The sequence below is a fragment of the Sardina pilchardus genome, chromosome 23, assembly GCF_963854185.1.
Source record: "Sardina pilchardus chromosome 23, fSarPil1.1, whole genome shotgun sequence".
Classification (NCBI taxonomy): Eukaryota; Metazoa; Chordata; class Actinopteri; order Clupeiformes; family Clupeidae; genus Sardina; species Sardina pilchardus.
This window is the reverse complement of record NC_085016.1, coordinates 2,114,760-2,124,848: the sequence shown is the minus strand read 5'-3', so window position 1 is coordinate 2,124,848 and position 10,089 is coordinate 2,114,760.

The window sequence follows — 10,089 nt, the reverse complement described above, 5'->3', positions numbered from 1 at the left end:
TTCAAGCCTAATTGGTGCTTTTACGATAATGTATAAAATCATCTGCCTTCAGGGATTTGTGGAACTATTACCTACAACCCTTTGGAGGTGAATAAAGAATGTAAAACTAGCTATATGTAACCTACTTGGGGAAGTTGATGTGATCGATTGTATGGAGACTAGAGCTCGTATACACTGTGCTGTACAGACGCCAGGCTGAAATGTAATTTTATACAGCTCAAGAGTGCAGCCTGGCTCGCTCTCGCACATCTCAATTCTCGCTCGTGCATGAATGCGCGTCCATGTTCTTTGAATGGAGGGTGGGACTAGCCAATTTGAGTTGAGTTTTTCAAAGTCTGCCGGACATTTTGCTAACTCCATACTTAACTAATCAGCTATTTCGGGTTGAATGACGGCTGTATCACTTCCCCCTAGCGCCTCTGAGCGCAAAAACCACGCATGCAAGTTTGTGCCAAACAGAGAGTCTCCAGCCTCTCGAACATGCTCATGAAAAGGCAGACTGGCCGATTGACGAGTGTTGTAAGATATACATGCTAAAACTGTAGGGGAGGCTCTGCAGAGAAATCAAAACCGGCGATGAAATTGCCAAACCTGTATAGTTTCCCTTTAATTTGGTGCCATCATGCATAGCCTGGTGTGAGCACTCAATGGTCGGGTTTCCCAGATTTGTTAAGAAGCTCTTAAGTGCTAAGAACTTCTTAGGAGCGCTCTAAGAATGTTCTAAGAATGCTCCTAAGAAGTTCTTAGCACTTAAGAGCTTCTTAGCGAATCTGGGAAACCCGGCCAATGTCTGTGCGGCCCTGCGCTAGTGAAACTTCACACTGGATATAAAGTGGTCTAGAAGCAAGGATTTTAAAATAAAACGACTTGGATTCTTGTAACTGTCCATGGAAACAGCATAGACTACCCAATCCTAGCCTAGAAATCTAGACGCACCTAAAGCGGCAGCACATCTTATTAGAGTGTGAGTACTCTAAAATATATATATATATATATATATATATATATATATATATATATATGTAACCTGCGTTGTGTGGAACCGCCGCGGTCCAGCCCTGCACACGCCCGGACTCGAACCCGCGAGACAGCAGCACCTTGGATCGGGAGTCGAGCGCGCTAACAATCCAGCTAAAAGCCCAGGCTACTAGCTTTCATGCCAGCAGCGCTCTTGAAGCGTCGGGGAGTGAGGTTTACTAACGTTCTACAGCATAGCTAACCAGCTAGCACCCGTTACACTCACCCCCCTAAACCTCACTCCCGATCCGGGTCACGGCACCAATGTAACCTGCGTTGTGTGGAACCACCGCGGTCCAGCCCTGCACACGCCCGGACTCGAACCCGCGAGACAGCAGCACCTTGGATCGGGAGTCGAGCGCGCTAACAATCCAGCTAAAAGCCCAGGCTACTAGCTTTCATGCCAGCAGCGCTCTTGAAGCGTCGGGGAGTGAGGTTTACTAACGTTCTACAGCATAGCTAACCAGCTAGCACCCGTTACACTCACCCCCCTAAACCTCACTCCCGATCCGGGTCACGGCACCAATGTAACCTGCGTTGTGTGGAACCACCGCGGTCCAGCCCTGCACACGCCCGGACTCGAACCCGCGAGACAGCAGCACCTTGGATCGGGAGTCGAGCGCGCTAACAATCCAGCTAAAAGCCCAGGCTACTAGCTTTCATGCCAGCAGCGCTCTTGAAGCGTCGGGGAGTGAGGTTTACTAACGTTCTACAGCATAGCTAACCAGCTAGCACCCGTTACATATATATACAGTATATGTTAGCGTTCTTGTTCCAAAAAGCAGCTGGAAGCATTTTTTAGTTTTGCGATAGGCAAAGTGACTATGTGGACACTTAATATTGCGGAAGAAAAAAATGGGGTTGGCTATTGCTTTTGGTATGTTGGCAAAGTTGTGAAGTCATGTAAAATAATTCCCTATGCTCAGACACTAAAACAAATTTCTCGACCGGTGTTCTGTCACCTTCTCCATTTTTTACTTGTTGTCATGGGAAACCAAAGGTCTCGGTAATACATTTGTGATCGGTCAGTCAGTTGTTAAAAAGACAGGATAACGTATGCCGTTTATCCACTAGAAGTTGAGAATATTTCAGTTGCAGTCGTGTTTTAAAATAAGCAACGACTTTTTTGGAAACACGCATTGTGTCTGAAATCGTGTACTTCTGCACTTACAATACTTAATTTTAGTGCCTGAGGGCGTTCACACTGACACTTCTAACGAAACGAAGGGCACTGCAAGTCCCCGGATGGCGCACTCATAATGATCAAAAAGGAAGTGGAACAATCATAGTGTGGAACGATCATAGACAGTAAAAGAAATGGACAAACGGACTCCGTCGTTCTCAATGGAAGGGGAGGGGACTGAAAATCTGTTTACTTACCATCATGCACACACAGACTTTGTGACGTTAGCCATCCTGTAACTTGCTGTAACTGGTCTGATAGATGGGTCACACAGAAATGTGCCATTCGTGACACTGAGTGTTAGGTCTACTACCTCTGGGTAAAGCGCAGGGGTGTCCAAACTACGACCTGCAGGCCAACTGCGGCCCGCCACGCACTTTAATGCGGCCCGCCGAGCATGTATTCGTTTATTATAGATATGGCCCGCCACACTTATCATTGGCTGTTCACTATTTATTTCCAGCAACGACGTTGTGGTTAACACTCTCTCCCTTTCATGCGCGCTCAAAGGTGTTCCCATTTATGTTATGATTAACGTTATGAGTATGTAACATAACGCAAATTAGATTTGCTGCAATAGAGATTTCAAAGAGTATCATCTCTATGTAACATGCTGATATTTTTACCATTGGATCACGCTAGCATGATAAACAAAGTTTATAATGTAACAGCAAGCTGGGCTTATCTATGATTGCATAAAGCTAATGTCAACTGATGTCAACTCATGAACTAATTTGTGCAAAAACCTTCCTTTTTCTATAAATCAATCATCTGGCATAGGATTTCTTGTTGTGAATTTGGTTTGTTTAGAACAGAAATTCGGTTGCTACAGAATGGTATTGTGTATGTGTGAGAGAATAATTATGTACAATAATTTACCAAAACTATATTGCATCAAATGTAAATTGCATTACAAATATAAGATTAGAGCTAGGAAAAAAAAGAAAAAAATGGTGAAAGAAAATAAGATAGAAAGAGAGCACAAGAGTATTTACCAGCAGGGTTACCGTTGACATTTCCGTGATGTGCTTGTATATTGTTGTTAGAAGGGCCTTGCCCTTGTCCTTGTCCTTGCCCGCACCCACTTTGTGCACTGGACTGAGAAGGGCGTTGCCTGTCCCCACACTGGTAAACGTACCCGCACCAACGTCTCTGTCGGACTAAGCTGGCGAAAGCAGGACCTGATTTGCGAGAGGAGTTGGGGTGAGGGAGAGAGAGAGAGAGAGAGAGAGAGAGAGAGAGAGAGAGAGAGATGTTCAGTTCTTTATAAAACAGCTATCTGGAGCAGCACCTATATTGCACCACATAGACCTACACTAGATATTCAAAATTACAGCTAACAAAAAAAAAAATAAGACAGAGAAACAGCACAAGAGTATTACCAGAGAAGTAAAGTAGAGCGCAGAGGGTGATGGTGATGCTGAGCTTCATGGTGCCTTCAGAGGGAACAGCAGTATCATCTCAACAGTGGACACTTCATCCTCCCATACCGCTTACATACAGTAGCCTCCTCATCTCTTACTTTCTGCTCCCACCCCCCCAGTGGACGTACTGTGTGTGTGTCAAAGAAAGATTTGCCAATCTTTCACATGTTTTTAGTGCAACACCTAATCTCGTTTAGAATATTCTTTCACCAAAATTAGTCAATTTCACTCCAGACATTGGAACCAGTTATTTTTTTGAATATTGTCCTTGGTATTGGAAAGATTGATTAACATATTTCCTTTATCAAGCAACAAGTTACTTCAAGTTCAGCTCTTTGTTCTGCTGGACTAGGAATTGCACAATAACCTTATCTATTAACATGGCATGCACATCTCGAATGGAAAGTCAAGCAAAGGAAATGATAGCCCGAAACTCTGCAAGCTCCTGAAAATCTGCAATCATGATGACAGCACAAACATGTGAAAGAGCCCTCATGTCACAATCATCTTCACACACCATTACTGAAAGCAGAGGCAAACTTTTAGGCCACTGATCTGACCATGTAAATGAACAAGTCCATCAAAAAATGTGTTCCTATTAATCCAGTGTATTCATACTAAGGCTGGTCACAATTTATATTCATAAATTCAAATATTCCGATTGATACATTCACACATCCACTGATTCATCCCTTCATCTAGCAATCCTTGAGGTTGAGGAAGAAGCCATCATGCTTTCTCAAAACATTGATCCCTCTCTCTCTCACCACTATACACTCCAGTGCTTGAAGTGGAGCACAGTGTATTGATATCACAGCGAATGTATTAGTCAAAAAGTCTATTATTTTCTTATTTTTTACAGTGAGTAAAATATACTTATAGATCTATCTATTAATGCAAGGAACGTCTGTCTGTGTCTGTGTGTCACTCTGTGTGTGCCACGCATAACTCTCGAACCACTCATCCGACTGACCTACAATTTGACACGTGTTTTGCTAATAACATTCGTGAGTGCAGTGCAAAGATTGGTAGTTTATGGACAAAAAATGACAAAGATATCGTTAAATTAATCAAAATACAACTCTACCGCAATCCCACAATTCCCCCGCTCTCCGCACTCTAGCCACTCCCCAATTCTCACTCTGGCTTACTCCAGCATAGTAAACAAACTCACGTGTTGCCATTCATGGAAATGACGATGTCTCACGTAAACAACGGGCCATTTCAAGATTGTTCATGTTGGATAAACATGCTGAGTCTGACACACATGCTCCCATGTTGGTGAGCAGGCTGTTACTCTAAGTAAGGGATAATGTATAGAACGCCGGTCATTATGTAAGGGATAATGTATAGAACACCGGTCATTATCGGAAAACCATTCCCGACAGGATGAATAGAAGCCCGACGCGCAGCGGAGGGGTTTTGCTTCGTTCTGAAGGGAATTATTTTCGGATAATGACCGGCGTTCTATACATTATCCCGCTTATTATACGGCTATTTGCCAAAACGAGAAAAGAAACTAACTGCACGGGCCTGATTCTACATCATCACCAATCTAACATGATCTACCTGCATCAACGTCATTGGGCAACACGTTTCTTGGAAAACATTGTTTGTACGGGCACTGCACTAGTATTGGTGAGGAATGACAGTGTGTTTACTGCTTAGTGAATAAAGCATTCTGGTGAAATAAATGGATATACCAATGATTGAAAGCATTTACAGTTTTTGCCCATTGCTTGAACACTATAGACCCATGCTTAAATTAAAGTAACACAACTTGAAGTTTTGTTGCCATATCTCAAACACATGTACCTATACCTTAAAGGAACTCTTCACCATTTTTTTTTCATATTAAACTATGTTATTGCTTAAACAAAATAGGTAGCGCTCGATTTTTGCGAGCACGATTACAGGCTTTAGAGGGAGCTAGAGAATACGGAATTTTTCCTAAACAGCCTACTTAATATTCAATCTCCAGAATCCCATGACAGTTCAAGCTACTGTAATATGACTTTAAAAATGCTGCCGACGGCAGCTTTAAGGGGCTGGGTAAGCATGCAGCGCCCAGAAAAGTTGTGCATTCAATTCTCAACAGCCACCGTAGTACCCTTAATCAAGGCACTTAGGTCTGAATTGCTCTGAGGAAACTGATCCTTGCAATAATTGACATGTGTGTCACTTTGGTTCAGCCAAATGAATAAGCAAGCAACAACAACACAGGAGAAGTGATGCTGAAATTCTTTATTGTGTCAAAGTGACTCTGGAGTCTTCCTGACCAACGGTGGACCAACGGTGGACCGCAGCTCTGCAGCTCTGCTCTCAGGTCCGTGGACATTCCCCGTCTTGACGGATCCAAACGGAGTTCAGCCCTGAGCTTCTGTGGATAAGAGTGCAAATGGAAATGTGTCAGTGTGTGCAAACTGATGAAGTCTCCCCCACCAGCCTACTCTAGCTGCATCTCTCCCCCTGATTGGAGGATGCCAGTGGAGAAGAGGAGGCTGCTGGGCCAGGCTTGCTCTATAGATTGACTTACTTTCTCATGTCGCAGAGATCACATACATTGGCGTAGGTCTTGCCGTCAGTGGCACAGAGAGGTTGGTCAATGCAGCCCAACTTGCCTGAGAAGTACTGGTCACAGCCATCCTGAACAGAGAGAAGAGTGCCGTATTATACACATACCGTACATATGCACATACTGTATGTCACCTGCATGTTGTTTAGACGCCATGGTTTAGCCTGCATCTGCTCTGGCTGGTATCTGCAATAACGAGGCTAGTGTCTGTCACTCGCACCTCAAGGCATACAGAGGGAGGTGTATCTACGTATTACACAACTACTTCACCCGCTGCCTATCATTATACACACATACATACACCCACATACTGTATGTAAACAAATATACACACACATACAGTATAATCACACACATACTGTACATATACAAACACACATACAGTATAATGACATACACACATCACATATAAACATATATACACAGGCACATGATCACATCAGGCAAAGGGGTCCATGTAATGCCAATCAAAAAACAATAAATAGTTGTAACAATATACCTGATTGTAATACTGTGCTTATGAATGGAAATTGAACATTCAAATACCTGCCATTTTTCATTACCCATTCTGCTGTGATTTATAACACACATTACAGTAACATGTAGGATGCTACAGAATAGTGCAGGTGACAAGGTGATGGGTGAAACAAAATTAAACAAAATGAGTGGATATTTACTTTTGGGTCGATTGCATTTCCTGTCGGTTCTGATGTACGCCTCAGTCGACCCATATTCATATTACCGCTATTTGTGAAACCTCCGCCATTCGTATTAGGCCCCGGTCCTCCACCCATAATCATAGTTCCGCTATTTGTGAAACTTCCGCTATTCGTATTCTGATTGCTGAAAACAGGACCTGAATTGCAATGAGAGGAGGTGGGGTGAGGGAGGGGAGAGAGAGAGAGAGAGAGAGAGAGAGAGAGAGAGAGAGAGAGAGAGAGAGAGAGAGAGAGAGAGAGAGAGAGAGAGAGAGAGAGAGAGAGATTCAGTTATTATAAAACATTTGCTTCTTTATCATTCTTTATCATTACAGTTATGACAATGCCATGATCCACCATCCTTAGTAACACTGTCATTGTATTTCTATTGTGTATATTGAGGGCTGAGAACCAAAGGGGTGTAAGTGACATTTTGGTCAAAATTGAGTTATATACAGTGAGGAGCACATGTATTTGATACCATGCTAAAACAGGAATATAAAATCATCATTTGACAATTGATCTTAATGCCTTAATGTAAAAAATGAGTAAAAATCAAACCGCCAAGGACACCAATTTTCTTTGTGATTGAAGAATGTATCGTAAATAGATAAATGTTTTCCTTAAATGCTAGGGGAAGGAAGTATTTGACCCCCTATGTAACCCTATGGGAATTTAACACATAGGGTTAACATAGGGGCAGGCAGATTTTTATTTTTAAAGACCAGCTATTTCATGGATCTAGGATATTATGCATCCCGATAAATTTCCCTTGGCCTTTGGAATTAAAATAGCCCCACATCATCACATACCCTTGACCATAGCTAGAGATTGGCATGGTGCTTTTTCCAGTAGGCCTATTAGCCTGTTTGATTTGCATTGAGCTCAATGAGCATCAAACAGGCTAATAGGCCTACTGCAAAAAGCACCATGCCAATCTCTCGCTATGGTGAAAGGTATGTAATGACGTGGGGCTATTTTAATTCCAACGGCCAAGGGAACTTTATCAGGATGCATAATAACCTGAATCCATGAAATAGCTGGCCTTAAAAAATAAAAATCTGCCTGCCCCAATGTTAACCCTATGTGTTAAATTCCCATAGGGTTACATTGGGGGTCAAATACTTCCTTCCCCCTAGCATTTAGGAAGAACATTTATTTATTTACGAAACATTCTTCATTCACAAAGAAAATTGGGGTAGTTAGCGGTTTTATTTTTACTCAATTTTTGAATTAAGACATTAAGATCAATTGTCAAATGATGATTTTATATTCCTCTTTTTAGTCAACTTTAGCATGGTATCAAATACATGTTCTCCTCACTGTATATCACCTGATAGCTCTTGATGAGCTCTTTCTAACTGACAAAATTAATTATAGAAGTAAAATATGTATAAATATAAAGTTATTGAACTAAAACAAAAGGTCTTTAACTGTGAACATATAGAGGCATTTGTTTTAGAGGGATTTGTTTTGGCTCTCCTGTAAAGTTGGTGAAATGTCACAAGTTACGCCCCTTTGGTTCTCAGCCCTTGATATATGAGAGAATAATTATTTACAATCATTTACCAAAACTATATTGCATGAAGTGAATATTGTATTATGTATATAAAATTACAGCTAGCAAAAAAAGAAAATAAAGGTGAAAGAAAATAAAATAGAAAGAGAGCGCAAGAGTATTTACCAGCAGGGTAACCGTTCACATTTCCGTGATGTGCTTGTATATTGTTGTTAGAAGGGCCTTGCCCTTGTCCTTGTCCTTGCCCGCACCCACTTTGTGCACTGGACTGAGAAGGGCGTTGCCCTTTCCCGCACTGGTAAACGTACCCGCACGAACGTCTCTGTCGGACTAAGCTGGCGAAAGCAGGACCTGATTTGCGAGAGGAGTTGGGGTGAGGAGAGAGAGAGAGAGAGAGAGAGAGAGAGAGAGAGAGAGAGAGAGAGAGAGATGTTCAGTTCTTTATAAAACAGCTATCTGGAGCAGCACCTATATTGCGTCACATGTATATTACATTAGATATTCAAAATTACAGTTAACAAAAAAGAAAAAAATATATATGAAAAAAATAAGACAGAGAAACAGCACAAGAGTATTTACCAGAGAAGTAAAGTAGAGCGCAGATGGTGATGGTGATGCTGAGCTTCATGGTGCCTTCAGAGGGAACAGCAGTGTCATCTCAACAGTATGGACACTTCATCTTCCCATACCGCCCCTCGGTGGACGTGTGTGTGTGTGTGTGTGTGTGTGCGTGTGTGTGTGTGTGTGTGTATGTGTGTGTGTGTGTGTGTGTGTGTGTGTGTGTGTGTGTGTCTGTTGCCACACCGTACTGTGACACAGTTAAGAATGCTCTCGATGGTGCACCTCTCTGGTGGGAGTAAGACAGCATGACTGCCCAACCCACGTACACAATACCATCAACATGAACCTGAAAATGAATCTGTTCTACCTACAGTAGCTTGAGTTTCCCCTTGGGGATCAATAAAGTATCTATTTATCTATATACCTACAGTAGCTTGAGTTTTGCAGCCAATAGAGCTGGCAGGCAGCTACAGTGCTACACTTGATTGATAAACAGACAGGCAGATAGACAGATAGATAGATAGATAGATAGATAGATAGATAGATAGATAGATACTTTATTGATCCCCAAGGGGAAATTCAAGGTTATTCATATTCATAATCCCTCATATTCATACCACCAGAGCATAGCAGTATTTCAAATCTGTATGTATGCCTCCATCTTCATGTTCCCATGCTTAGCCAGGCCTGTGTTACATGCATTTCTATTGTGCAGTTCCAGTTACCATATACCCCAAATCAGGGGCGCCTGCAGGAATTAATGCTATGGTACGCACACCAATCAACCCCCCCCCCCCCCCCCCCCCCCCCACACACACACACACACACACACACACACACACACACACACACACACACACACACACACACACAACAGCATGACCAGTTTGTTCAGATGTGATGTGATTTCATTTGCCAATCTTTCACGTTTTTTAGTGCAACACCTAATCTCTTGAAGAATATTCTTTCACCAAAGTTGGTCAATCGCAGTCTGCAAGCCTAATGATGATGATCAGATTAATTTATTCATATTAATCCAGTGTATTCATACTTAGGCTGGTCACAACTCATATTCATACATTCAGATTGATACATTCACACATCCACTGTTA